The sequence below is a fragment of the Bidens hawaiensis genome, unplaced genomic scaffold, assembly GCF_021521415.1.
Source record: "Bidens hawaiensis isolate Kalapana, Puna unplaced genomic scaffold, B.hawaiensis_p1.1 tig00004748_1, whole genome shotgun sequence".
Taxonomy (NCBI): Eukaryota; Viridiplantae; Streptophyta; class Magnoliopsida; order Asterales; family Asteraceae; genus Bidens; species Bidens hawaiensis.
Genome location: NW_027491294.1, coordinates 448,161 through 461,867, shown reverse-complemented (window position 1 = coordinate 461,867; position 13,707 = coordinate 448,161).

The following is a 13,707-nucleotide window of genomic DNA, read 5'->3' as shown; positions in this document are numbered from 1 at the left end:
AATATAAACGAAAGCTCCCTAAATTATCTCAAGCCACCAGATTGTTTTATTTGTAAACGAAGGCTTCTCATGCATTTGACCCGAATTCACGGGTATGAGTCTCACTAAACCCATATAACTCTTAAACGCGTTATAACATCTAATTATATTAAAAAAGAATCTCACCTTGATATGAAAAATCTTATAAAATAGGGATATACTAAAAATTAATATCTAGTTTTTTTTAAAAAAAAATAGTATTTATATTAAGTATCAATTTTATAATAAAAAATAAATAAAGGGGTCATGGGTCTTACCAAACTCATAGCTTTTAAACAGGGTATAACGTCTTATTTATTTGTGAAACGCTTTTATCTTCAAATCCTGAGTATATTACTAAATTTCTTACAACAAATAAAATTAAAATAAAAAAAACGCAACCCTCGTAATACGGGGGATAAAAACTAGTAATATATTGACGGGTGGTCCATGGGACAACCCTTAATTGATTTAAAGCCGTAATTATCATGTTTTGTATTGGTTTATTTTGTGGAATTAGATAACTACGGTATGGTTGGTGAATTGTAGGTAAAAGGAGGTTCCGGAGCTATTAAGACGTATAACGAAGAAACCCAAGGAACCGGAGATGCGAAAGAAGTCAAAAATAAGAGAAAGCGAGGGTGCATGGTCGGTGTCCACCGTGACCCACGGTTCAAACCGTGGGCCACGGTCCAAAGAAGATCAAATGGACAGAGGCCACCGTACCGTGGCGCTCTGTCCCACCATGGAGCTCACCGTGACCCACGGTTGAACCGTGGGCCACGGTCCAGGATTTTCAGGAAACCACCGTGACCCACGGTGTGAACCGTGGGCCACGGTCCAGAGTCGTAACTGCCGAATTTTATTCTTATTTTATGAGTTTTTGGGCTGTCTTTTCAATATTCTTCATTCTAAACACCTCTTGGACGATATTGGGAGTGCAAGTACTTTATTTGGGCAATTGTAATCATTGAACTGGATTGGAAATTCATCTACATACATTGATTTATGCTATGATGAACCGAATTATGAGTGGCTAGTACTCTTTATGTTCTCTCCCGAATTGTAAGGTTTTCTAATTGAATATTTGTTAATTGTTTATGTTATTGGTGAGATAGTATTTTGATCATATGATTATTGTGCTATGGTGATTGTGTATTTTTTTGTAATTGTCAGTGTGGTATAAATTCGTGTTCTTGACTATCCGTTCTTGGTGCTATAAGCAATCGAGATTTAGTAGAAGAGAATTAGGGTTAGCTATACTATATTGATTATTGAGTGATAACCTTGCATTTTTTATAATCCAAGTACTTCGTCCTCTTTGATCACTTTCAAACTCACTTTCATAAATTATGTTTATGTAGTTCTTCACAAAAGTAAACATTAACATTATCAATATTGAAAACCTGAAATCGGGAGAGAGCATTGTTTCTCTTATTGATTAAAACTCGTTTAATTGTTTTAGTTATTTCGTTAATCACATCAACCAACCAAATCATTGAATTTATTTTCTGCGCTTAGTTTAATATAGAGTAATTACTATGCTACTTAATAACACATTTTCCACAAACTCCATGTGTTCGATACCCGCTTACCGCTATCTAACTAGTTGTATTCGGTTTATTTATGAGTGAGTTTTCGACCTCACGTCATATATATAAACGAAAGCTTAAAAATCCTACGTATCACGATGTGGTCGCTCCCCCCTTTTATGGAAGCCACCAGATTGCTTGATTTTTAAATGGAGACTTCTCATGCATTTGACCTGATATCACGGGTATGGGTCTTACCAAACCCAGACAGTCCTTAAACGAGTTATAACATCTCATTAAATTAACAAAATTAATTTCACCAAATATTTGATATGAAAATCCTATAAAATAGGGATCTACTAAAAATTAATATATATATTTTTTAAAAGATATGATTTTTAATTAAGAAATAATTTTATATTTGAAAAAAGAAGCGGATCATGGGTCTTACCAAACTCATATAACTTTTAAACCAGGTTATAACATTTAATTTATTTGTGAAACAATTTTCATCATCAAATCCTAAGTATAATTATTAACTTCTTTACAATACAAAAAATTAAAATCATATATATATATATATATTAGATACGAGTAATATAAAATAACCCCGTAATACGAGCGGAACCTTTAATATCCTACGTGTCGCGCTCTAGTCATTCCCAACCCCCTCTCAAGCCACCAGATTGCTTAATTTGAAAATGAAGTCTTTTTATGCGTTTTAACCGCTTTGATGTGTATGGGGCTTCTAATGAAACCCAAATAGCCCATTGATCATAACAACTCATCTTAACATTTTCCTTTTTCTTCTACCTGCGAGATCTTTCTCACACCCACCTTATCGCTGGTGTGGATTGAAACAAGAAGAAGACTGAGCGAAGGTCATTGTAGATTGAAAGTCTTTCTCTATCTTCACAATTGCAAAACCTTACATTTCAATCAACGATTCCATGGTGCGATTTCATCACTTGAGCAACACATTAATTGCTCACTAATTTTGAATCCTTTTTTTTACAAGCAACACATTAATTGTTTAAAACCAATATATTATTTTAAAAGTGGTTGCAAATTGTTATTGACACAATGTTTGATTAAATAAAATAAAAACAAACACAAATTCCGTCAACAACCTACAAAACTTCCACTTAACAACAAAATTCGTCCTAATTAAGGGGAATGTTAACTTAGGGTTTCTAATTGCTAGATGAAACGAATGATTTGATAAAGAAGGCGAGAAAAGAGTTCTCAAGACGGTTTATTATCATTATAGCGTAACTTTCAAATGAAGGCTTCCATTTATTACCCATTTTAAAATATAAAAAAGAAATAAATCTACAAAACTTCATAATACAAAAATTTATGTATAAAATATTAAAAACGTATACATTATTAATAAAAAAAAATTTTAAAAACTTAGTTTTTACATATGATCATAAAATCTTCGTTAATATAATTCATAAACTAATATAACTTCTATTATATTTGATAAGAATAAAAACTAATTAACAAAATAAATGTTCTTTTAATACATAACAATAACTAAACTATAAAATCTATAAATACAACAAATACATACAAAATAATAAGAAAATCACAAACTAAACACCATACAAGAAAAAATATAATAAATTAATAATTGACCCAAAAATGAAATGATAACACATGACGTACCCATTTCAGATAGACGTGGAACTAGAATTGGCCTATAGAAATTCAAATACATCAATTTATTAAAAGCTCAACTCACTATCAAGCACAAAATACATATTTTAAACAACAAAACACAAAATGTTGGGCTACATTAATTGACACAAACCATATAAATTTGTTTTTTGCATTCATGTATATTAAGACGAAAATTCGCATTTTAAATAACAAAATGTTGGGTCACGTTAACTACTAGACCAATGAGACCCATTTAAGATATAAACAAAAAACAAAATAAACTATATATAACTACAGTTAATAAATAAAACATATTTTACAAGTTCATTTAACCTTTAAATTTAGTACCTAAACACATCCTATATAAAAAATATACATAAACAATAATTAAAAAAACAGTTATTAAAAAAAACTAAAAGTAACCCGCGTAACATGCGGGCTAAAAGCTAGTTATTAATATTGCCAATAATATGGTAGTGGAGTGATAAGGGAGAGATATTGTGTTTCATGTGACCTCGGTTCGGTTTCTGCCCCCATCATTTGGTATCGGCAGCACTGGGTGATGATGTGTAACATTTAAGTTTTTCCGTTTCTTGTATTTATATTATATACCCGACTCGGGTTTGTTATTCGGATGATTTGTATTAATTACATTATTCGGTTACCTTAATCGAGTAATTTCTAAACAATTAATTATAGTCTCTGCATTCTTAACCAAGACACAATTATAAACCCTACAACCTTTTATCTCAGCCATATCTAGCAAAACCCACGAAATTTCCATTTCCCATCATCAAATTCTTCAAGATTTAATCGATTTCATTTAAGACTAGTTGACTTTGGTATTCAAGACATCGTTGACCACAAATTTCTCTTAGTTTCAATCCGTGTTTGGGTAAGTAGTCTTCTTAAATATCGTAGATTTTTATCTCATTTACAAAAACCCTCAATCAATTTATGAGATTGAGGGGATTTACCATTTCAATTGGACTCTTACCCGTATAAGGGCAAAATAGTCAATAATATTGAGTAATTGATTTCTAACTAATCTGGTTGGAATTAGCTTTAGTGCCAGAAGACTTTTATGTTTATTTTTAGATTTTAAGTGTACTGACCAAAACCCGACTCCCGACTCTCTGTTCGGATTTTGGTAAGTACCAGCTCGTTATTTATTAAAAATATCATAACCGGAGTTCTATAGATCTATTTGGATTGATTCCAGCGGTATGTTCTCGGTTTTGAATCTATTTTCATTTTTATAAGTCCCATGTCTGTTTGGATCAGAATACTTGTCACGATAACCTTGCTCATTTATTTTATCTCTTGGTTTACTCGCTTAAACATCAAGGTGAGTAATCACCCCCCTATTTTACTGTTTCAAATACTTTTGGGGACTTTATGCATATATATTTTTACTTTTCATACTACATATTACCCATTCCAGCAAATCATGATTATTGTATTGTTGATCAATTAAATATTTATTTGCTAATTACTTATTTGCTTATTTTTTTGCTTCTAGCAATTCAGAGAGGTCTATCATTGATTCTAGCAAGTCTTGATTCTAGCAAATCATCATAGTGGCCATAGCCCGTTTGTGAGGCAGAGTCAACTAACACCCATTACTCATTATATTGATTCACAGTTTTTATCTCATGTTTTATTTAGAGTAAAAAACTAGTGATTTTCTCACTCAAACTCGTGCTGATAACATATATATATATATATATATATATATATATATATATATATATATATATATATATATATATATATATATTTACGCATATTGTAGGTTTTGGTTTGAGTGAAGATTGAAGATCACATATATTAGCTTTAGGTTATATATAAAAAAGACAACTAGTTTGATTTATTTGTTTTCAGATTAATTATTTGTAACAAGTTGAGACGATGTGTATTTTATTGAATATGAATATATAAATTAGATATTGTCATATTTAAATTGTGTGATAGTACCTTGTGAGCAATCAGTTCGCGTCCCGACATTTCCGTCTTAGGTTAGGGTGTGACAGTGGTGAATTTAGCCAATAGGTCATTTGAAGGATTCGTTGACCGTTTAGAAAAAAAGTATTACTAATATTTAATATATAATATCTACAAGAGTTAATTACGGTTTGCTTTCTTTAGATTTAACCAAAATGACCAGTTGAGTATCAAACCCGTTTTTTTTTTATAAATGTGAGGTTAAGGTGTCCTTATTTTATATATCTGCGTCATTTTAACTAATTCAACTAGATTTCTCAGTTAAGTAGAAGTGTGTTTTAATCATTTCACATCTGAGGGGTTATGTATGTTTATAAGTACATATATATGGTCTATTTGTGTAATTTATTATAAATAAAATAATAAATAATACTATTATTATTATTATTATTATTTATTCAACCCCTCACCCCTCCCTATCTTTTTTTTACGTGAAACCAATGTTTTAAAAACCGGTATTTTATTCGTACCGAGTTGGACTAAAAAATGATACAACCGGGTTGTAACATCCTGAAATTTCTAAAATAATATTAATTATATTATTATTGATGGTGAGAAAGTTTACTCAGGTTAGTGTGAAAATAATAAAATAAAGTAGGAGTTATTATGAGTCGGGCTTGTGTTGGGTTAGGTAATATGGGTAATGGACTTGGGTTAGAAAAAAGGGAAGATGGACCATGGGCTCAAGCCCATGACCCACATATATAAACCTTAATCACCCATTAATTCTTTCATTTTACACATATTCCATACACCACCCAAAACACACACTTAACTCTCTCTCATCCTACTTCTCTCTCTCTAGCCGAAATAAAAGAATAAACCGAGCATCAACCTGAGGTAAGGATAGTATGGTATTGTAGAGATCCTAACTGTTAGATCTAGTCTCGAAACGACGAGCCGACATCGTTAAACCGTTGATGTCACGAGATCCGGGTGGAATCGGGTATAAACCGAACCTAAGATGAGCTTAGGGATCACTCTAGCTTAGATCTGGATCGAGCGGGACGAAAAATAGTGAAAACGGTGGTGAAACAAGTGAGATCTCGCTTTTCCAGCGAGATTCACGTTTTTTCGGCAACGGCGGCGCTAGAAAGGCGGCGCCGAAGGTTGTGTCACATCAGATGTGATGTCTGACGTCTGACAAAACCCTAACCTAAATTCGTTACGGAAATATAACGAATTAGCGGTAATTCGTTAAATGAAGGATAACAAGTTCGTTATGGTAATTCGTTAGGGTGGGATGACGAACTAGAAACAGATCGCTAAGTAATTCGTTAAGGAGAAATAATGAATTAGACTATCGAACTGAGATAACGAACCAGAATAACGAATTAAGCTAACGAATCATGACAACGAAGCGGATAACGAATTAGAATGTGATCTGATAACGAATTAGAGTGTGAATTGATAACGAATTAGACTTAATTCGTTATAGCAAAATGAGATGGCGAATTAGATAATAATTTAAAATATTAATGGAAAATGTGTCAAGACAGTTTATAGAAATAAATTTTTTTCCAAGCTGACCTGGCAGCTCGACCCCAGCCGGGGGCTCTGCCCCTTGGACCCTGCTAGGGGCTGCCGCCCCTAGACCCCTCTGCCAGGGGCGTTGCCCCCGGACCCCCGTTCGTTGAGGGTAATAATTAAACTAGAAACGCGATATGGAGAGTGATAGTAATCAATGCGCGTAATTGTTATACAATTAGCTGTGCACAGCCAAAGAAAGGAGTAACCATTACGGAAGAAGTAACCGAGTTCAAGTGAGTTTCTAGCCCCATTCCTTGTTACGTTTCCGGGGCTGTGTGCATACTCGATGTGATAGCTAATACACTTACCTTAATTGGTAAGTGCATGTCATGTATGATTTATATGTTATCTATATATGTCTTGAATGAGAATGAAAGCTTGTCGGTACGTGAACGATCTTCGGATATTGCACGTACTGTCAAGTTATAAATATAGATTTGAATATTGTATGTAATGTAAAGATGATTGCTTGTCGGTACGTGAACGATCTTCGGATATTGCATGTATTGTTAAGAATAGTGATTGTCTCCTTATATGGATATTAAATAATAAATTATGTACAGAGTTCCTTCTACGGATATATATATAGAGTGTACCTTCTATGGAAAGCATAGTGTTCCTTTAATGGAAAGCATAGTGTTCCTTTAATGGAAAGTACAGTGTTCTTTTAATGGAAAACGTAGTGTTCCTTTAGTGGAAAGCATAGTGTTCCTTCTATGGAAATATATAGGATGTTCCTTCTATGAAAGTATATACAGAGTGTCCTTCTATGGAGAATATATATAGCATGGGCAATAGTAATAGTTCTTTTAATAGATATTACGTGACGTTCCTCTTATGGATATTTACACAAGGTTAAGATATTAATATGTACCTTTGGATATGTATGTATATGTGTGTAATTGTATATATGGTATGAGGTATGATTAACTAGAACTCACTCAGCGTAGCTGACTTTTAGTATGCACGCTGGTAAATGTGTTTAATGAGCTAGCATGAGGAGGGCACATGGCATGGATTGAACGACTGGCATTTGAAGATGGAAGAAATGATGTTTTAAATGGGATGTTTTACGTTATGGTTTTAAAGAAAAGATTAATGTTTTGTATCAAATGATTAAAGTTAATGTTTCCGAGAAAAGTTTTAAATAACTCTGATTGTAAGAACTGCGTTTATGAGTAAATCCGACGTTAAAGTAGGGCTACCGGGTTCGGGGCCTTACACGGGTTATATAGTTTACCTTATATTTTTATAAAAATGCAACTTTAACTAAAAAAACAAAAAATACATGACCCCATAATAAATATCATTCAAAAGTTAATCCATATTCAAAAAACAATACAAAAGCACTTAATAGATTTATGTCATCAGAGTGTTGTATGCATTGAGTTTACGTTCGTTTAAAAGATGAAATTCACTCTCATCGGCAATACATCAACAAGATTATAAGTACTTTCATTTCCTACTATAATAAACAAGAAGATTTAGTTACCTATAATCATAATATACAAAAATTACATGAACTAAATAACATATACAACAACAAAAATAAATAAATAAATAATATAAATAAATTTGGGCCTGAAACACAAAAAATCCAGTAGGCTTTTAAACCTGTTTACCGGTATAAGCCGGTGACAACGAGGATGAGTATGCGGAGTTGCCTCGACATGGCAATAGAAGAAGTCATGGAAAGGGGAAAACGGCGGGGTCATAGGCGGCTGGTGTTGAGTGTGGAAATGAAAGAAGAATTAAACGAAATGAATCGTCGACTCGCCGATTTACACCACCTTGAGAAATCAATGTTTTCAGGTGATGCAACAAAATTCTGAATCCAAGAAGGTGTTCGCCGAGATATTAAACGAGAGAAAATGGACAAATATCTCGTTTTTTTGCAGGAACCGATCAACCACCTTACCGGACATGTCCAGAGGCTAGCCGAAATAAAAAGAGATAAAATTATTAAAAAATATTTAATAAGTACTATTTTTTAGTACCACTCATTTTTTTAATGATTATATTAAATTAATGTATTGTTTTAATTTTAGTGTGGCTTTTGTTAATTTATTATATTTAATGGAACTTAATTTGTTTTGTTTTTATCATAAAAATAAAATATAATAATAATGAGGTAATTATTGGAATGAGCTCCATCAGCTACACGGTTTTTTTTTCTTTTTTTTTTGTCAAAAAGCCCATATGGTGACGTATCGACACATGGCGCCGAACGTCCCCATAAGGGATCCCACACATGGTCTAATAATGATAATGTTGAATTGGCTGAAATTGCAGCTAAACATTTGTTTGAAATCGAACCCGATACTGCAGGAAACCATGTCTTGCTTTCTAATATCTATGCTGCAAATAGACAATGGGATGAAGTTATACAAATAAGAAGGTTGTTAAAAGAAACAGGAGAAAACAATAAAGGGGTAAAAGTTGGATTAAAATTAAAGATAAAGTTTACGCCTTTATGGCTGGGAAAGCAACCATGAGAGAATTAGTGAGATTTATGAAAAAATGGAGGGTTCAACACTAGCTCGATCCTCTTAATTAGTTTCGGTTGCGTTTGTGTTGCCAAACATACTTTATGATCTAGGTTCAAAGGTCCGTGACATGTTTGATTGTTATGTATCGCTATGTTATTTTCCAGGTGGTGTTTGCATTAGTATGAAAAGCCTCGTTCGTGGCACATCAATAGAAGTTACGTCATTGGACCAAGAACTTATCACATATACTTCATCTTCAACCATTATATCATCATACTATGCAATGTGTTATGCGTGCTGCGTGCACCTATGTAGTCAAAGGCTCAAAACGCAAGATCCAGTGCAGTTAAACTGCCTTAGGGCCATCAAGCAGCTCCGGCGACCTTCTAGTGAGATTTTGGTCAAATCTGAAAATTCTGGTCCAAACAACTAAAACCGGTCTGAAACATAAAAAATTGAACCAAAACTAATCTAAAACAACATAAACTAGCCCTGAAGCAGCCTAAAATAAGTCTAAAACCCCAAATACTGGTTTGTTTATACGTGCGCATTACTAAAAAAACCATCAGTTTTTAAGCGCATTATGTATAGATCCAAGGCTCACCTTTGCGTCTTGAGTGCATGTAGCTTGCTCCTTGTAGCATGGTTGGTCCCTGTACACGGATTGGCCGTAGTGCCATCGGTTCATGGCTACCAACTACCATTCATAATACTTCATATGAAAATAAAAGAAACAAGTAAACAACACCATCATTAAACTGAAAACAACACTGGTTTAGTCAAATGTCATAAAACAAACAACAATACTAGCAGTCAAGAGTCAAGACTCAAGAAACAACTTATTCCAACGAAGATTATGATAAGTCTACCCATAAGGAAACAACCTTAAAAAACACGAAAACACGAAAAGGAGAAAACTAATCCTAGCTTTCTTCGCAGCTGTCTCAATCACGGTACATATCAAGCAAGCCATCTCCTCTGCCACACACAGGACACCTACGGTCCGCATCACACACCATCACATGCATGTAGCAGTTGCGACAACCCATCACAATCAAAACTGAACCACGAGCACTTGAAGACTCGGGAGCATAATTACCACGGGCTGCAGGATCCTGCCTAAAGCGTAAGCCCGATGATCTCCCGCTTTCAATCCTTGTGTTGTTACCACCAAGAGACAATCTCGAAGGCGCCGGCTGATCATGACTCGAAGAGGGTTTCATGAAACTTGGTTCAACTTTGATACGACAAGTGTTCTTGTATGCGGTCCCTGTGACCTCTTCAATCTACAAAAGAATATAAGAGTACTGGAGTCAACTTTATTCACAAATATAACTGCATGATTATTATTGTTGTATACTAAGAAAAATAAGTATTAAATTTCTTAACAAAAATGACCCTGATATTAAAATCTGCTTTTATATTATGTACTAAAAAGTTGAGACACCCTATATGGAAGCTTATTATTATTATTATTATTATTATTATTATTATTATTATTATTATTATTATTAAAATAGGTACCTTGATGGACTTTCCCTTTTTGGCTGAATCTTTGTTTTCCTGAGCCGCTAGATAGTTCCCGGCAAGATTCAAACTTAAATCACACATATCATCTGGCAGCTGTGAACTCTGGCTTCCACTTCCACTTGACTTGTTGATGGTTACATTTTTCATAGGATGCCCGCCAGGTTTTCCCATTTCTCTATATATAGTTTTTCCAACCATTGTTTAAAAGTAGAGTGAGGTGATGATAAAAAAAATTACAATCATGACAAGTAAATAAAGACTGTTTGCAACCAACAAATTGTCACAAAAGATTTTACTACTACTACTACTACTATTATTATTATTATTATTATGTTATGAGATTTTTTTTACCCCTAATCGAAAATCGAACCTAACCTAATTCGGAAAGGGGATAATCGATCTGAATTCATTTTGGTTCGGTTTCAGTTAAAAACAAACAAATCGCTTCAAATCGTATTATCTTGAATTCATCCAAAACAACAAACTTTCGCGTTTGTGTTCCTGATTCGGACAGTTGTTTTGAGTTTCATACTACATCAATATTTTCAAACAAACCCAATACACACAACCTAAGACATCCAAACCAACGAACCATTAAATAGTCGTGAACATGCAACTATTCAATCATGAATTAACCATCCTAAAACATCCAAAATGAAAAAAACGACATGGATTTGGATATGGACTATAAATTAGGCATTGACATATACAAAGTAACTAATACAAACTACATTTTAACGATTAATTCGGTTAAACCGAAAACATTGAACAAAACACATTAAAAAAAAGGTCACGTCAACAAATTAATCCGCATATATAACTTAGAGTTCAGTTTTCGGCTATAACCAAATCGAAAGTCAAATTATGAATTTGGATTCGTTTTTTTCAGTTTTTCTGAACGCTCCTAATATGATGTATTAATAAAATAATAATGATAATTTAATGACTAGTTAATAATACATTGGGAAATGATGAAGTTTGGTTTTTCAATTAATATAATAAGGAGTATTAACAATGACCAAAAAAAAATATTAACTCCAATATTATAAATTAAACCCTATAAATGCATACATAAGTATTAATTATAAATAAGTATTAAATAACTAACATTAAGTGTTCATTTAAAGTTTCATATTCTGTAAATTTTATAAATTGATTGTTTTTTTATAATGAAATTCCATTTTTACATTGTACTTATAGAGATTTGAACCCAAAATTTCATATTTATGAAAAGAAACACCGTACTACTAGACCAATAGATCATGAGTATTTTATAAATTGATTATTGTATGAAAAAAAGTTGTAAATGACTCACGCTCATTTTGTATTGCAAAACATAATTTCCGAAAATAAATTCACTCAAATATTGGCGGAAATTTCAATCAAACACCAAATACATATTTCTTTAAACGAAAAAGGACCTAGTTACCAAAAGAATTAAAAGAATTCCAGTGCAACAAAACAAAACATATGGTCATAAACGATTTATAAACTTACTTGCACGTCGTATTGTCTAGTGTTGCAGACTTGCAGATGCTTATCTTGCCTGTAAACAATAAAATGTGCATATGATTAAGCAATTGTTACTTTTCCTCGTATTTATAGCGGTGCATATGCATTTAATCGACTACTTAATAAATATAATTTACGTTGTCGTTTAGCGTTTACTGCACTGATTAAATATTTATTTTGTTATGTCGCTAAAATTGATGATAATAATATTAAAATTATTACCAAGCGCGTCAATGCTAATATATAAAAATATGAAATTAATAAAAAATATTATTTTTTAATATCAATTTAATGTATATTTAATTTACATGTTCTAATAAAGTAAAATAATTGTGGACACGTGTCGTTTTGTGGTTAATCCTTATAATTTTTTTTCTTCCAAAACTAATATACGCCATAGATCAACAAGTATTTACTTTCCTTTTACACTCCATTTTGTGTTATATATATAACATGGTTAAATTATTCATTTTCCATTAAACTCTATTTATATTATATCTATACATTTTTTAAAAATAAAAATAAAAATAAATATTTACCTATTATAATAATATACGTTGTTAGAGTATATTTGACAATATACTTTGTGAAATCCAAAAATTAACAGCAAACCGTGTTTGTTAAAAATTGAAAAGAACATAAATTTAAATATTATCATCAACATATTATTCTATGTATATTGTTGACGATTGTAAATAAAAAAAACTCTAATAAGCTATCATTTTACGAAACAATTTTTTTAATCATTAAACTTTAAATATATATAAACGAAACCTTTAAAAACTCTCTGGTTTCGCCTTACATTATATCAAACCACCAGATTGCTTTATTTGTAAATTGAGGTTTCTAATACATTTAACCCGAATTCGGGTATGGGTCTCACCAACCCAGATAGCCCTTAAACGGGTAATAACATCTAATTAAATTAAAATTAATCTCACCAGATATTTGATACTAAAATCATATAAAATAATGATATACTAAAAATTAATATCCGATTTTTTAAAGTATATATTATTTATAATTAAAAAACAATTTTATAGTAAAAAAAATACCGGATAACTTTTAAACCGGGTTATAACATTTCATTTATTTGTGAACCCTTTCATCATCAAATCCTAAGTATATTATTAACTTCTTTACAATAATTAAATCAAAATAAAAAAAAGTATAAATATTATAAACGAATAATGTAAAGCAGTCCCGTGATACGGGGGATTAAAACTAATATAGAATATACAATAAAGTTAATTTCAGTTTGCTTCTCTAAAGATTAACCGGAGTTAATTCCTTTTAATGTTTACTCCCTTATTAAATACTTATTTATTATGTAGCTTATATTGATAAAAAGAATATATTATGATATTACCAAGTGCGTAAATGCTAATGTATAAAAATAAAAGAATTAATTAGCTCCTTAGTATCTT